The following is an 18608-nucleotide window of genomic DNA, read 5'->3' on the forward strand; positions in this document are numbered from 1 at the left end:
TGTGGATTTACTACGTGAATCGTGATCGCCCCCTTTCTCTACCAGGAAACGCCAGATGCTGCTTTTCAAACTGTCAGCATGACGGGTGCGACGTACGCCGTTATGTTAGAGAATCACATCATCCCTGGCCTGGCCGATAGACACCTGCTGGAAGGTGCGACTTTTATGCAAGATGGTTGTCCATCTCATATCGCAACACTTGCGAAAGATCTCTTGAGCACGTCGCTTGGTGGGGATCGCTTTCATTAGGGACGCTAAAAGACATCTTACGGCAGTTACTCACTATACCTACTTATAAGCTGTACAGTGCTGTTCACAAGATCGTTCCCGGACTACACGTATTGTTTATGGATGATGACTAACATCTTGAGAAATTGTTATAAGGAACTTTATCTTTGATTTACGTATGTAGACTGAAGGTACGAATGAAAAGTTGTACAAAGGCTGGGATTCGAACCCGGGTCTCCTGCTCACTGGGGAGTTGTAGAAAACAGTTCGCCAAATGGAATTCGGATACAATGGCTTTTCACAAGTGCCCGGAGTGGCCTAGTACCCCTCCCTCCTCGAATCAAATTATCATTCGCGCCTCAGCCCTTTTGGTAATCCCCGAATCACAGCCGAAACTTGGCAGAAAATCCAAAGAGATTCTGGTCGTATGTGAAGTATGTCTGCGGCAAGGAACAATCAATTCCTTCTCTGCATGATAGCAATGGAGGTACTATCGAAGAGAGTGCTGCCAAAGCAGATTTAATAAACACAGCCTTCTGAAATGCCTTCACAAAAGAAGACGAAGTAAATATTCCAGAAGTAGAATCAAGAACAGCTGCCAACATGAGTAACGTAGAAGTAAATATCCTCGGAGTAGTGAAGCAACTTATATCACTTAATAAAAGCAAGTCTTCTGGTCCAGACTGTATAGCAATTAGGTTCCTTTAGGAGTATGCTGATGCATTAGCTCCATACGTAACAATGATTCGTACCCAAAGGCTGGAAAGTTGCACAGGTCACAGCAATATTCAAGAAAGGTACTAGGAGTAACCCACTAAATTACAGGCCCATATCGTTAACGTCGATATGCAGCAGAATTTTAGGACGTTTATTGTGTTCGAACACTATGAATTACCTAAAAAAAACGGTCTATTGACACACAGTCAACAAGGGTTTAGAAAACATCGTTCTTGTGAAACGCAACTAGCTCTTTTTTCACATGAAGTGCTGAGTGCTATTGACAAGCGATTCATATCGATTACGTCCTTCTAGATTTCCGGAAGGCTTTTGACACTGTTCTACACAAGCGGCTCGTAGCGAAATTTCGTGCTTATGGAATATCGTCTCAGTTATGTGACAGCATCTGTGATTTCCTGTCAGTCAGGTCACAGTTCGCAGTAATTGACAGAAAGTCACCGAGTAAAACAGAAGTGATTTCTGGCGTTCCCCAAGGTCTTGTTATAGGGCCTTTGATGTTCCTTATCTATATAAACGATTTGGGAGACAATCTGAGCATCCGTCTTCGGTTGTTTGCCGATGACGCTGTCGTTTATCGACTAATAATCAGAAGATCAAAACAAACTGCTAAACGATTTAGAAGAAATATTTGAATGGTGCGAAAAGTGGCAGTTGACCTTAAATAACGATATGTGTGAGGTCATCTACATGAGTGCTAAAAGGAATTGGTTAAACCTCGGTTACAGGAAAAATCAGTCTAACCCAAAAGCCGTTAAGTACAACTAAATACCTAGGTATTACAATTACGAACAATTTAAAATGGAAGGAACACATAGAAAATATAGTGAGGAAGGCTAACCAAAGATAGCGTTTTATTGGCAGGACACTTAGAAAATATAACAGACCTACTAAGGAGACTGTCTACACTACGCTTGTCCGTCCTCTTTTAGACTACTGTTGCTCGGTGTGGGATCCTTACCAGATAGGACTGACGGAGTACATGGAAAAAGTTCAATGAAAGGCAGCACGTTTTGTATTATCGCGAAATATGGGAGAGAGGGTCACAGAAATGATACAGGATTTGGGATGGACATCATTAAAAGAAAGGCGTTTTTCGTTGCGACGGAATCTTCTCACGAAGTTCCAATCAGCAAATATCTCCTCCGAATGCGAAAATATTTTGTTGACACCAGCTTACATAGGGAGGAACGATGTCAAAGATAAAATAAGGGAAAACGGAGCTCGTACGAAGAGATACAGGTGTTCATTCTTTCCGCGCGCTGTACGAGATTGGAATAATAGAGAATTGTGAAGCTGTTTCGATGAACCCTCTGCCAGACACTTGAATGTGATTTGCAGAGTATCCATGCAGATGTAGTAGATGTAGACGTACTACCAATTTTCAGTCTGCATATACACATCATAGCTGTTTCAGACTTCGAAAAGTCTCTGGCATCTTATTGTTCACTGTCAACGTCGTCTTTACTAAATATCGATTGTCGTACCACTTACTTGTTTTGTATGATATGAAGCTCTATCTGTTGGTCATTTTGTGCAATTTTTTTTCGGTTTCGACGAAACTCCGTGTTATTTCAACCAATTTTTACCACTTTCTCTACATTATTTCGTGAATTATTGAATTTTCAAATGTTAATGGTTTTTTGGGTCACTCTGCAGATAAAGTGATGATAAATTCCAGGGAGTATTAGTAAATAAAGAATGGGTCTACGATCAGCAATAATATGCTTTGAATATTAATGTATAGGTATATGTATTTGTACGCATCCCGACATGAGACGAGCCTTGCAAGGATCGATGTGTTACACTCTACGAGTATTATCTCTGAGGGAGGATCATCGATGTATTTATATAAACTCTGGTCTGATAATAATGCTGCCACTCGAAGGAATTACACTGAATCTCAGCGGCGATTTAAGGCTTTAATGAGATCTCGCAGGTAGCTTGCCTCCCCAGCGCTGGGGGGGGGGGGGGGGGTAACTTCAGCCAGGCGTGTGGGAACAAGTGGGGTTTCCCGCAGTCCGGCCGCTGTTCCCATTATAGCCTGTCGACCGTCCCGAGGAAGCTGAGCGTGGTGGCGGCGGGGGCGGTTGGCGGCGGAATTAATCCGGCGCTGCGCCGACACCCACACAGTGATTCATGGCCAGTGCGAGGGCAGTGGCCCGCCACTTGTACCCACCATTCCGGGATGTAGAATATTACCGCGCGTAATAGCTGCCGGTCGGATCGTGCAGCGTTATTAGGACATCTGCAAGTGGACCACCACTTGGATACTCCAGTGCAATTATGCTGTACTACTGCAACGGTAATCTTAGTTGAAACTTCACAGCAAATCAAAACAATGCACCAGACCTGTATACGTACCTGTAACCTAGTCTTTTGGGAAAAATGATCCTACTGACTGAGCTATTGAGTTACGACTTACACCGGCCCACACAACATTAGTTCCGCTAATAACTTCCCACTCTCCTTTTGTCGTTGTGGTCTTCAGTCCGAGGACTGGTTTGATACACTTCTCCATGCTACTCTAACCTATGTGAGCCTTTTCATCTCCGAATACCTACGGCAACATACATCTTTCTGAATCTGCTTACTGTATTCATCTCTTGGTCTCCCTCTCCGGTTTTGACTCCACACATTTCCCTCCAGTACTTAACTGGTGATACCTTGATGTCTCAGAGCGTTTCACATTAACCGATTTCTTCTTTTGTTCAAGTTGTACCACAAATTTCTTGTCTCCCCAGTTCTACGCAAAACTTTCTCATTAGTTACGTGACCGACCCATGTAATCTTCAACTTGAAGGAGGTGGTAGAGAAACGAAGGAAAGGCAGCCTTTTGATAGTTCATGGGATGATTTGAAGGAGGACGAGGTCAGTGGTTGTAGGTTTCCGGTAAATGTCGAAAACTAAAGTACTGTTTCTTAATGTGATTAAGAATTCAATATAAGGGAGTGTGCATTAACATTGAGTCAGATTGTAAAATGAATACCAGACTGCTTCGAAGTCAGGTAGTCCACTAAGGAACTGCAAGACTCTCTGAGACCTCCATATAGTAAGTGAACGTCATCAACATAATGAAACCAACCAAAGATTTCTACGAGTTCTAACAACTTCAACATTTCATTAATTTCGTCCAGTGGACAACTGCTATGGGTACACAGATCTTCAGCGATAATATACTGGACTTCGTCCGTAGGCAAGTTGCTATACACCTTCCTAAAACATGCTGTGTTGGCATCTGTGCTAATACAGTTTATGAATTGTCAGTCAATTATGTATAACTATTTTAGCTGTGGCTGTCCCAGTTTCAAAATTATGCATTCCAATTTTGTTTGAGGAACACCGAAGATGCGAGATGCTCCGTGGCTTCCATTTCTCTACTGCTAGGGCCTTAGCTTTTTCTTGTGCACATGAACGAGCTTTCAACAAGCTTTGACCAGTAACAGGTGCAGGCGCAGGTGATATTTTCATGGACATTGATAAATGGTTTCTAGCCAACTACCTGTCACGATACTTTGAAAAAAGAAAGAAAAAAATGTTAAGTACAGTTCAGAATTTGTAAGAGATTTCGCCTCAGTACACAGGATGATTCCGCGACTGTTCTAAGAACCTTCGGTGTTGATGGAGAAGGGTAAATTTATCAATTTTAGGTAAGGGACTCTGGTCCAGTAACGACCGAGTCGAAAGTTATACGCCCGGTAGTGGGATACATGTACCGGGACTGCTGTTGCTAAGATTTTAGTATAGGCATATACCTTAAGATCATGTGCACTTGTTCGTCTTCGGTAATGTGAAACACATCTCTTCTAATGCAAGCTCTTTGGTTTCCATACTTTTGGAGCAAGCAGTATGGACCTAACAAAAAAAAAAAAAAAAACAAGAATTCAGTAAACAAGCGCTCAGAAGTGCATTCCTTAAGAACTATGAGCATTTGTTGAGTAGAGGGGATGTGTGTCACAGTGGCGAAGTCGAATAAATGCTTGTTCTTAAGATACACACATTAGAGCCTTTATTTACTGACATTGTTTTCTTATTTAGGTCTAAAATGCCTCCTGCAAGGATATGGAAATCAAAGGGCTTGCATTCGAAGAGGTGTGTATCACAGTATCGAAGATGAACAAGTGCTTATCGTCATTATGGTAACGGTTTCAGAGCCCATGTTTGCTAGCCTTTTCTTCTTGTTTTGTTCCAAGCTATTATTTGTGAAATTTGCCTACACTATAACCTTAGCAACAGGAATACCGTACATATATTCCACTGTCAGAGGTATGAGAGTGTTCTCAAATATAACGTACTACTTGAACGTTTCTTAACCACTAACCTTAACAGTTCGTATTAATAGCTCTCAGTAGCTTCGGTACCCTGAGTGAAGTCTTCTACCGTGCGACTGTTACAAGAATCCTCACTAATAGATTCCTTACGAGAAGGACTGCCAATAGTAACGTGTAAGAACCTATGACTGGGTTAAGAATCTATCACTGGGTGACCCTCTTAAGGTATCAAAGCTCGTTCATCACTGTGCGTGAGGACAGCCACTCAATGGTCAGTCTTTTAAAAAGTTATTCAAATACTCGGTTTTTCATTTGAATGCTGTGACATCGTACATTGTCTTTAGCATTTTGAACTCAAAAATTGTGAGTAAAAATCTGCTCTTATTTTCTCGCTGTCACACACTATATACAGCGTGGTCCATTGATCGTGACCAGGCCAAATATCTCACGAAATAAGTATCAAAAGAAAAAAACTACAAAGAAAGAAAGTTGTCTAGCTTGAAGAGGAAAACCAGATGGTCCTATGGTTGACCCGCTAGATAGCGCTGTCATAGGTCAAACGAATACCAACTGCGTTTTTTAAAATATGAATCCCCATTTTTATTGGAGATTTGTGTAGTACATAAAGATATATGAATGTTTTAGTTGGACCACTTTTTACGCTTTGTGATGGATGGCGCTGTAGTAGTCACAAACATATGGCTCACAATTTTAGAAGAACAGTTGGTAACAGGTAGGTTTTTTAAATTAAAATACAGAACATATGTACGTTTGAACATTTTATTTCGGTTGTTCCAATGTGATACATGTACCTTTGTGAACTTATCATATCTGAGAACGGATGCTGTTACAGCGTGAGTACCTGTAAATACCACATTAATGCAATAAATGCTCAAAATGATGTCCGTCAACCTCAGTGCATTTGGCAATACGTGTAACGACATTCCTCTCAACAGCCAGTAGTTCACGTTCCGTAATGTTCGCATATGCATTGACAATGCGCTGACGCATGTTGTCAGGCGTTGTCGGTGGATCAGGATAGCAAATATCCTTCAAGTTTCAACACAGAAATAAATCTGATGACTTGAGATCCGGTGAACGTGCGGGCCAAGGTTTGGTGCTTCGACGACCAATCCACCTGTCATGAAATATGCTATTCAATACCACTTCAACCGCACGCGATCTATGTGCTGGACATCCATCATGTTGGAAGTACATCGCCATTCTGTCATGTAGTGAAACATCGTGGTGTAACATCGGTAGAACATTACGTAAGAAATTAGCATACTCTGCACCATTTAGATGACCACGGGTGCAATCGATATTGATGTAACACTCTCAACACCGACGTTTTTGAGATTCCCGATTGTCGCGCAGTTTGTCTGCTACTGATGTGCGGATTAGCCGCGGCAGCAGCTAAAACACCTACTTGGGCATCATCGCCGGCCGCGGTGGCCAAGCGGTTCTAGGCACTTCAGTCCGGTACCGCGCGACTGCTACGGTCGCAGGTTCGAATCCTGTCTCGGGCATAGATGTGTGTGATGTCCTTAGGTTAGTTAGGTTTAAGTACTTCTAAGTTCTAGGGGACTAATGACCACAGCAGTTAAGTCCCATAGTGCTCAGAGCCATTTGAACCATTTTGGGCATCATCATTTGTTGCAGGTCGTGGTTGTCGTCTAGATGTGGCTGAACATGTTCTGTTTCCTTAAATAACGTAACTATCCTTCGAACGGTACGTACCCTAGGATGATGTCGTCCAGGATACCGAGCAGCTTACATAGCACACGCCCGTTGGGCATTTTGATCACGATAGCCATACATCAACACGATATCGACCTTTTCCGCAATTGGTAAACGGTCCATTTTAACACGGGTAATGCATCACGAAGCAAATACCGTCCGCACTGGCGGAATGTTACTTGATACCACGTACGTATACGTGTGTGACTATTACAGCGCCATCTATCACAAGGCGAAAAAAGTGGGCCAACTAGAACATTCATATTTCTGTACGTACTCCACTAATATGAAATAAAAATGGGGTTTCTATTTAAAAGAAAAACAGTTGATATCCGTTTGACCTATGGCAGCGCCGTCTAGCGGGCCAACCATAGCGCTATCTGGTTTCCCCCTTCAAGCTAGACGAGTTTCGTTCTTTGTAGTTTTTTCGTTTGATGCTTATTTCGTGAGATATTTGGCCCGGTCACTATCAATGGACCACCCTGTATTAACACCATTTTATAAAAATACTTTTGTACCCAATGGCAATTTTCACCTGAAGAAGCACCTATAATGGAGTGATACCTGTTGTTTTGCCCAATAAACTAACCATTATACAGCTAATAGGGCCTTAAACAATTTTCATCTATTTAAAAAAAAGCTTTGTAAATATTTTCTAAGATTTTAGGATAATATTTTTAGAGTGGCGACAGAAATTAAGAAGCAGCCCACCAACAGGCATCGCAGCGACATCAGTAACACAGGACATGCGGATCGAAAGTGATGGCAAGGTTGCCCCCAGAGGCGCGGCCGTACACACGACATTCTAAAACTCACAGAGAACTTTTGTTTCAGTTGTCACCATGCTTAACGGGAAAAAAGAAATGTCACTGTATTAGATAATTCTTCATTCGTCCGTAACTGCCATCCAGTCGAAATGTTTCAATGACTTGCTTGCTAAACTGATACTAACAGCTGGTTGAAAAAGAAAAAAAATGTGCTGTCATGATCACTACAGATCACTAACTCAATAGCATGTTCACCACACTGCTGAGGACCACTTCAAAGATCTCGTATTTCAAAAGAGAAGTTTATTTAAAAAACAATGACGACACGGTCATATAATCCGTCCATCCTACAAGAAGTGTGGCCAGAAACAATCTGAAAAGCTTGTATGGGTGTTTCAGGGAAGGTTGTCCTGAGAAATAATGTTTAAGATAAAAATTAGATATGTTGCGCCTTTGCCGAGTTATTTAACACTGAAGTAACTAATCAGATCGTCGTTAGCAATTTCAAGCCGCTTGCGACAGACAGTGTTGTTTAACTTGTTCTTCGTTTGGTTTGTTCAGAGCGAAAAAACGTACCTTAAATTTGCCACTTCCGAAAGAGGAACGATTTAATTGGTAATGACTATTTGAGAAAGTGATAACTCACACACCCACAGAAGTTTATACATTACTGTTTTTTCGCGTGTGCAGAACGACCGCATGAGCCAACTTCATTGGTAAATAACTCGGAAACGGTTTAACATACCAAATTTTTTTCTTAACACTTATTTCTTTGCTCCCCCCCTTCCCCGCCCTGCAACACCCTTAAATGCTTTCCAGGCTGTCTGTGACTACCGTGTAAATATTCATAGTGAAATTACACCACTACAGCGATTTCACCAAACTTGATAGCCATTTTACTATTATCAGGAAAGAAGCACGGTGGGCGAAAGAACCGTCTTCCCAGCTGTTGGGTAGGGGATAGGTAGGAAAAAGGTGATATGAAAACTACCTGTTGGTATTTCTTGACTGTATTTAGCAGATTGGCAGTGCTTTAATAGCATGAAGTCCAATATGTGTCTTTGTGTTTAGTTCACACGTTGAAAAGGTCGCAAAAATTAGAACTACAGCAAGCCAATAATTTTTTCCGTGTGTTTCTGGGCCAAACACCATGACCAGTGCTCTTATTCCGATCCTGGTGCACTTTGCTATTGATCGTTTCTATACCGCTGACCTGAAGCGCAAGTGCTAGTGCGGATTACCTATGTGCAGGAGCAATGACGTTACAATTGAATATGGCGGTAATACCTATACTGTCGTCATCATAACATGACAAGCAACGCCCTCTCCTATCCTCCCTTAGCCCCTCGCCAGCACCCTCACCCCCTCCCCCTTCTCCCCCGCCATACCCATCGTCCACCACCATCCCAGTCTCCACGCCAGCCAACCAGGTATAAGTGTAGAGTTAAAACACACAATACAGTATTTTAGTGCGCATTAAAATGAAAACAGAATATGGCCATCAAATGGCGTACTTGGCTGTGCCCAAATGTATCCGAACTACCTGAATGTTTTCTTATCCATGTTGAAAAGTGTTTAGCCGAAATGTTACATGAAGAGTGCATCTTGCAATATGCACGCCCATTACAATATGGGGTGAAGCAGCTTAGAGAGCGACTCCAAGCACACTGTTCAGTCAAATTAATATGACCACCACCTACGTTCCATATGAAAAAGTGAATGTGAAATAACCACACACAAAAGGTAGGTGGCAGCAATAGTGGAGGATATCCGATGCCGATCATAAAGCGGTTACGGCATCGATGATTTCAGCCATAAATAGGAATATTAAAAAGGGTAGGAAGATTTTTCTGTTTAGAAAAAGTTACAAAAAGTAGATTTCAGAGTACCTGTTGGCTCAACACAAAAGTTTTGTCTCAAGTACAGATAGTGTTGAGGATCAGTGGACAAAGTTCAAAACCGTCGTACATAATGCGTTAGATGAGTATGTGCCAAGCAAGACCGTAAGAGATGGAAAAGAGCCACCGTGGTACAACAACCGAGTTAGAAAACTGCTGCGGAAGCAAAGGGAACTTCACAGCAAACATAAACATAGCCAAAGCCTTGCAGACAAACAAAAATTACGCGAAGCGAAATGTAGTGTGAGGAGGGCTACGCGAGAGGCGTTCAATGAATTCGAAAGTAAAGTTCTATGTACTGACTTGGCAGAAAATCCTAAGAAATTTTGGTCTTATGTCAAAGCGGTAGGTGGATCAAAACAAAATGTCCAGACACTTTGTGACCAAAATGGTACTGAAACAGAGGATGACAGACTAAAGGCCGAAATACTAAATGTCTTTTTCCAAAGTTGTTTCACAGAGGAAGATTGCACTGTAGTTCCTTCTCTAGATTGTCGCACAGATGACAAAATGGTAGATATCGAAATAGACGACAAGGGATAGAGAAACAATTAAAATCGCTTAAAAGAGGAAAGGACTCTGGACCTGATGGGATACCAGTTCAATTTTACACAGAGTACGCGAAGGAACTTGCCCCCCTTCTTGCAGCGGTGTACCGTAGGTCTCTAGAAGAGCGTAGCGTTCCAAAGGATTGGAAAAGGGCACAGGTCGTCCCCGTTCTCAAGAAGGGACGTCGAACAGATGTGCAGAACTATAGACCTATATCTCTAACGTCGATCAGTTGTAGAATTTTGGAACACGTATTGTGTTCGAGTATAATGACTTTTCTGGAGACTAGAAATCTACTCTGTAGGAATCAGCATGGGTTTCGAAAAAGACGGTCATGTGAAACCCAGCTCGCGCTGTTCGTCCACGAGACTCAGAGAGCCATAGACGCGGGTTCACAGCGGGATGCCGTGTTTCTTGACTTCCGCAAGGCGTTCGATACAGTTCCCCAAAGTCGTTTAATGAACAAAGTATGCGCATATGGACTATCAGACCAATTGTGTGATTGGATTGAGGAGTTCCTAGATGGCAGGACGCAGCATGTCATTCTCAATGCAGAGAAGTCTTCCGAAGTAAGAGTGATTTCAGGTGTGCCGCAGGGGAGTGTCATAGGACCGTTGCTATTCACAATATACATAAATGACCTGGTGGATGACATCGGAAGTTCACTGAGGCTTTTTTCAGATGATGCTGTGGTGTATGGAGAGGTTGTAACAATGGACAATTGTACTGAAATGCAGGAGGATCTGCAGCGAATTGACGCATGGTGCAGGGAATGGCAATTGGATCTCAATGTAGACAAGTGTAATGTGCTGCGAATACACAGAAAGATACATCCTTTATCATTTAGCTACAAAATAGCGGGTCAGCAACTGGAAGCAGTTAATACCATAAATTATCTGGGAGTACGCATTAGGAGTGATATAAAATGGAATGATCATATAATGTTGATCGTCGGTAAAGCAGATGCCAGACTGAGATTCATTGGAAGAATCCTAAGGAAATGCAATCCGAGAACAAAGGAAGTAGTTTACAGTACGCTTGTTCGCCCACTGCTTGAATACTGCTCAGCAGTGTGGGATCCGTACCAGATAGGGTTGATAGAAGAGATAGAGAAGATCCAACGGAGAGCAGCGCGCTTCGTTACAGGATCATTTAGTAATCGCGAAAGCGTTACGGAGATGATAGATAAACTCCAGTGGAAGACTCTGCAGGAGAGACGCTCAGTAGCTCGGTTCGGGCTTTTGTCAAAGTTTCGAGAACATACCTTCACCGAAGAGTCAAGCAGTATATTGCTCCCTCCTACGTATATCTCGCGAAGAGACCATGAGGATAAAATCAGAGAGATTAGAGCCCACACAGAGGCATACCGACAATCCTTCTTTCCACGAACAATACGAGACTGGAATAGAAGGGAGAACCGATAGAGGTACTCAAGGTACACTCCGCCATACACCGTCAGGTGGCTTGCGGAGTATGGATGTAGATGTAGATGTAAATATGTAAAGTATGCTGAAAATGGGAATGCCGTGTGGCTATGGCCTCCCGTGAGGTAGACCGTTCGCCTGGTGCTAGCGTTTCGAGTTGACGCCACTTCGGCGACCTGCGTGTCGATGGGGATGAAATGATGGTGATAAGGACAACACAACACCCAGTCCCTGAGCGGAGAAAATCTCTGACGCAGTGGGGAATCGAGCTCAGGCCGTTATGTATGACATCACTTCGCCCCGACCACTCAGCTACCAGGGGCGGACTATAAAGCGAGCTGGGGGAAGCGGAAAATACAGCAGTCATTGATGTAGTGCGGAAACGAAGCTATTTGTCTGTCGCCCAAACTGGCATTATCATTATCTTTCAGCCAAGGATGGCACTATTTCTGAAACGACAAAGTTAGTAAAATGTTCACATGCCTTTGTCGTTGAAGTATACCATACACGGAAAATTGGTGCTATTCAAAACCGGCGCCGATGCAACTGTGGCGCACCACTGCCCATTGATGACTGAGGTGGAGGACGGCTGCGAGATGCATATGGGCGAATAGACTTGACACCGTTGAGCAGCTGACCAGAAGAATTAATAAATGGTCTAGCAATGGCGTTTCTTCAACGACAGTTCAGGGAATTTGCCTGCGTGTGGCCCTCTGCAGCAGATATGAAGAAACAAGTTTTGTATATATTCATACATATTACTGAAGAACAACCTCATTTCAATCATTCACGCACTTTAGGCAGTATTACAATCCCCACAAGAAATAACGACCTTCGGCGCTCATTCACTTAGAAAAAATTTCGTTCCCATGCATAGTTTCACTTCAGTGTATGTATTGTATATGTTGTCCTAATAAATTTTGTAAAGTTTAAGTAAAGAATCGATATATTAAAAAGTTGACGCCTATGTCTTTGTTTGGTTCTCATCTTTGAGAACAGTTACGTGCCCGACACCTTCTGCGCACAGTAATAACGAAGTTAGTGAAACACTGTTGAACAAGTGTATTGTTGAACTAACACAAGACATAGTGTTTCACCACGAACCCACAGTTGAATCAGTTAAAATGATCTGTTGCTACATTTCCAATAAATTAGTACAACTAGTACAATATTTCATATTAAAGTCACGAGCTGGTCGTAGTGACTCAGTTGCAGTTATCTCTCAAGCTGACGCAGGTTTACTGGGACACTTTTGGATTTGTTGTTGTGTACTTCCAGCGGTATGAGACTCAAATGGCTCTGAGCACTATGGGACTTACTGCTGTTATGTCCCTTAGAAACTAGAACTAAAGACATCACACACATCCATGCCCGAGGCAGGATTCGAACCTGCAACTGTAACGGTCGCGCGGTTCCAGACTGTAGCGCCTAGAACCGCTCGGCCACATCGGCCGGCTAGCGTTATAAGATCTCGCTGTTAAGTACACCGTGTATAGATCGATTTTCTGACGAAACTACAGGGTTATTACAAATGATTGAAGCGATTTCACAGCTCTACAATAACTTTATTATTTGAGATATTTTCACAATGCTTTGCACGCACATACAAAAACTCAAAAAGTTTTTTTACGCCTTCACAAATGTTCGATTTGTGCCCCTTTAGTGATTCGGCAGACATCAAGCCGATAATAAAGTTCCTCCCACACTCGGTGCAGCGTGTCCCCATCAATGAGTTCGAAAGCATCGTTGATGCGAGCTCGCAGTTCTGACACGTTTCTTGGTAGAGGAGGTTTAAACACTGAATCTTTCACATAACCCAACAGAAAGAAATCGCATGGGGTTTCGGGAGAGCGTGGAGGCCATGACATGAATTGCTGATCATGATCTCCGCCACGACCGATCCATCGGTTTTCCAATCTCCTGTTTAAGAAATGCCGAACATCATGATGGAAGTGCGGTGGAGCACCATCTTGTTGAAAGTTGAAGTCGGCGCTGTCGGTCTCCAGTTGTGGCATGAGCCAATTTTCCGCGGGCTACGCGTGAATCTTGCCCGCACGCGTTCAACCGTTTCTTCGCTCACTGCAGGCCGACCCGTTGATTTCCCCTTACACAGGCATCCAGAAGCTTTAAACTGCGCATACCATCGCCGAATGGAGTTAGCAGTTGGTGGATCTTTGTTGAACTTCGTCCTGAAGTGTCGTTGCACTGTTATGACTGACTGATGTGAGTGCATTTCAAGCACGACATACGCTTTCTCGGCTCCTGTCGCCATTTTGTCTCACTGCGCTCTCGAGCGCTCTGACGGCAGAAACCTGAAGTTCGGCTTCAGCCGAACAAAACTTTATGAGTTTTTCTACGTATCTGTAGTGTGTGGTGACCATATGTCAATGAATGGAGCTACAGTGAATTTATGAAATCGCTTCAATCATTTGTAATAGCCCTGTAGTACTAGAGCGGAGACTTGGTAACGCACTAACCATACCGTCTGTTAATCTGCGTCACGAAAAGGACATGCTGTGGTACCGTTAGCAGTCGGTGCAGTCGCAGATGGAGAGTCGGTGTGCGGCGTGGTTGTATTTAACACCGCACCTTCCCTTCAGTCGGCGGGCACGGAGTCTCCCACCCATCTCCCCCTACTCTCTCTCTCTTTCTCTCTCTCTCTCCCTCTGTCTGCCCTACGAGAATCCCGCCTGTGTATTCACGGAGGGCTGGAGGGAGGGAAGGGGACCGCGGAATGGACGACAAAGGGCTCTGATCGCAAAGGAAATGAGGTGGCGCTGAAAACTGAGTGCGAGAAGTGCCAGTTTGCCGGCTCACAAAGGCCTCTGGCGGCGGCGCCCGCGTGAATCGAAAACAGCGGTCGATGCGGACGGCCTACTGCGGGGACGCGGCTCCAGTCGGACACGACGCGCCGCCGTGCCGTGCCGTGCCGTGCCGTGCACGCTGGCAGGCGGCGAGCGCTCTTTTCAAAGGCGGGCGCGCGCGGCTGCCCAACCAGCGGCCGACTATTCACGCTGCGACGAGTTGGCGCCGCGGCGCTCATCAGCCGGCTCTGCCGAGACAAAGGAACCTCTGCGCGCCGAGGGATAAATAACGAAAATTTGTTTCGTATCCTTTCCGCTCTGGCTGTCTGACGACTGCTAATCACTATCGGGCACTCTCTGCGAGACAATCAGGAGACCACTGCGACTCCCTCAGTTATACAGTTTGATTATATTATATGTACAGTGCAATCCATATAAACCTTAGCTACTTTATTGAGTCGTAGCGTATGAATTAATAATGGGACATATGTGCAGTGTTGGGATATGATAACTCACAACTGGTAGATTACATACTATAACAATACTACCACTTGCAAAGTAGGTTGGAAATATGATTAATAATGTTGCTCACGCAGCATATGTTCGCTTTATCGGTCAACAAGAAAGTTTTTGACTGTGGATCGTATCGTCAGAATGGAAATAATGAAGTCACTGTAAAAAAGTCATTTTTTTCCCTTTATTGTAATTTTAATCACCTCATGCAGGTGGGCTGTCAGCAGCATATTACGCTGCTCTTCAGATTTAAGTGGGACAATAATATGACAGATAGGTGACACAGACAATACAATAAAAACGGCGGGCAAAAATGGAGATACAAAAAAACAATAAACATGAAGCCGTTCACGCTGGACGCGAAAAAACAGGAACACTTGGTGACACGACGCACATAACAGAGATGATGGCGACGGCATTTGAACGGTGGTGGCGTGACGGCGAACAACACTACACACAAACGAAGGCACACACACGAAACACTGACGGCGACGATCTCCGGCGCGCGAATGTTCACTGAGCGTGTACGAGTCCGGGGACCTGCCAAGAGTGGAGGAGGAGGAGGAGGAGGAGTGGAACGGGAGAGGGGAGAGTAGAGATGCCACGGGCAGAGCAGAGAGGGGGATGGAGGAAGGGGGAGGGGAAGCCCGGGGGAAGAGGGGAGGAGGAAGGGGGGAAAGGAAAGAGAAGGGAAGGGAAGAGAAGGGAGGGAGGGAGGGTGCCTAAAGAAAGGACACAGGAAGTGGAGGGGAGGATCAAAGTTGCTAGGAGGGGTAGATGGAGGGGAGGAGGACATCATCAGGCAGGGGGAGCTGGCGGAAACCACCTTGGGAGAGGGTAAGGAGGGTGCAGAGATGGAGACCAGGTGGGACGTGGGAATACAGGCGCGGCAGCGGGCGGGGGTGGGAGAGGATCGGGGAGACGAGCGGGTGAGGAGGATCAAGTTTACGGGAGGTGTACAGGATCCGTATCCTTTCAAGGAAAAGGAGGAGGTGGGGGAAGGGGATGAGATCGTACAGGATCCGCGTGGGGGAGGGGAGACGGATGCGATAGGCGAGGCGGAGAGCATGGCGTTCAAGGATTTGGAGGGATTTGTAAAAGGTAGGGGGGCAGAGATCGAAGCCGGATGGGCATAACAAAGGATAGGGCGGATGAGTGACGTATAGGTGTGGAGGATGGTGGAGGGGCCCAGACCCCACGTACGGCTGGAGAGGAGCTTGAGGAGACAGAGTCGGGCACGTGCCTTGGCTTGGATGGTCCGGAGGTGGGGAGTCCAGGAGAGGCGACGGTCGAGGGTGATGCCAAGGTACTTAAGGGTGGGAGTGAGTGCGATAGACGGCCATAGATGGTGAGATAGAAATCAAGGAGGCGGAAGAAAGGGGTGGTTTTGCCAACAATGATCGCCTGGATTTTGGAGGGATTGACCTTGAGCAACCACTGGTTGCAACAAGCGGTGAACCGGTCAAGATGGGATTGGAGAAGGTATTGGGAGCGCTGCAGGGTGGGGGCAAGGGCAAGGAAGGCGGTGTCATCGGCAAAATGGAGAAGGTGGATGGGGGGTGACGGCTGCGGCATGTCCGCCGTGTACAAAAGGTACAGATGTTCAAATGGTTCAAATGGCTCTGAGCACTATGGGACTTAACATCTATGGTCATCAGTCCCCTAGAACTTAGAACTACTTAAACCTAACTAACCTAAGGACAGCACACAACACCCAGCCATCACGAGGCAGAGAAAATCCCTGACCCCGCCGGGAATCGAACCCGGGAACCCGGGCGTGGGAAGCGAGAACGCTACCGCACGACCACGAGATGCGGGCACAAAAGGTACAGAAGGGGGGAGAGGACGGAGCCTTGGGGCACACCGGCAGAGGGGAAAAAGGTGTAGGAATCTGCGTTATGGATGGTGAAGGAGCCGATCAGACGGACGTAGTTGATGAGAAGGGCGAAAAAAAAGTCATTAATTTTGGTACTTATCTTGAATGGATTCCCACGCAGATTTCGTCGAAGTTGTTATGGCTCATCTTGTTGATTGTAGGGTGAGTCCACTTTGACTGCTAGAAGGTCCAGATGTGTACAGGGTGTCCAGAAAAGGGCTCCCTAATTTCAAAATTAAATATCTCGAAAACAAAGATCGATAGAGGAATGCAGTAAACGGTATGTTCATTGTGAAAGCTGTAAGAAGTTTGTACAGCAGTTTGAAATAATAGTTACAAAAGCTGTCAACAGATGGCGCTGTACGCTGTACAGCTCATATAACCATACATAAGTGAAATAATCGTATGAAGACAATCTTTGCAAACAATCACATCACAATGTTTTCAAAATGTTCACCATTGGCACTGCAGAGGTGGCGCAAACGAAGAATGGAATTCGCCATCACATTTCGTAGTGTCTCAACCGAAATGGATTCACATGCCACAGAGGTCGCCGGTTCAAGCTCGTCCAGAGTGGCTGGATGCTTCGGATAGACCATGTCTTTCACTGTGTCCCACAAAAAAAAAAAGTCGCAGAGAGTCAAATCCGGCGAATATGGAGGCCAATCCATGCCTGCACCAGTAAATTTGGGATATTCCAAAGCAATGACTCGATTCCCGAAGTATTCCTCAAGAAAGCGAACCACTTGTTCGGTCCGATGTGGTCGGACTCCATCTTGCATAAACCATTCAGTACCTGGTCGTTCCTCTAACGCTTGCTGTGTGGCGACAAATTGTTCCAAAATTTCACCGCAACGTGCACCAGTGACCGTTTCTCGAATGAAAAAAGGGACTATAATGCCTCTGCTGCATACTGCAGCCCACACAGTAACATTAGGAGAACACAGGGGTTTCGCTTCACACCAATATGGCTTTTCGGAACCCCAAAATCGCCAGTTCTGCTTATTCACGTATCCATTCAGGTGGAAGTGTGTTTCATCTGTAAACCAGATGCAGCCAACATCAAATCATTCACTATCAATTATTGTGAGCATCTGATTAGCAAAGGCAACCCTTTGTTGCCCAGCTTGCACGGGTATGGCCTGGTGCGTTTGAATTTTGAATGGAAACATGTTTAGGCTCTTTCTCAGCATTTTCTGCGTGCTGGAACGCTTCAATCCAGTCTCCGATGCAATTCTACGGTCGGATGGCAATGGATTTCGCTGAATAATTCCAGAAACTGTGGCGATATTTTCAGGCGTAACTGCAGTTTGCTTGCGGCCAACATGCCCCACTAGATCATCAGTTACGCTGCCTGTTCGTTGAAATTTTGCGAAGAGCGTACGAATGGCTTTCGCATCGGGTCCTTTTGGAACATTAAATCGTGCTTGAAAACTTCGCCTTGTTGCCGTAGGACTCTCTTCTAACCTGTGGTACTCTAGCACCAGAAAACGCGTTGTTCAATGGAGTACAAGGTTTTAATCTCTTCCTTCGGTACGCTAATCTCCTTTCACGTTTCAATAGTGGAAATGATCGCTCTGGGCTTCGGATCACTGTTTATACTAGGCATTACGTATGGCGATTACAGCGCCACCTGTTAGCAGCTTTTGTAACTATTATTTCAAACTGCTGTACAAACTTCTTACAGCTTTCACAATAAACATACCGTTTACTGCGTTCCTCTATCGATCCTTGTTTTCGAGATATTTAATTTTGAAATCAGGGAGTCCTTTTCTGGACACCCTGTATTTTAGCAATATTTGA

The sequence above is a fragment of the Schistocerca cancellata genome, chromosome 1 (assembly GCF_023864275.1).
Source record: "Schistocerca cancellata isolate TAMUIC-IGC-003103 chromosome 1, iqSchCanc2.1, whole genome shotgun sequence".
Lineage (NCBI taxonomy): Eukaryota > Metazoa > Arthropoda > Insecta > Orthoptera > Acrididae > Schistocerca > Schistocerca cancellata.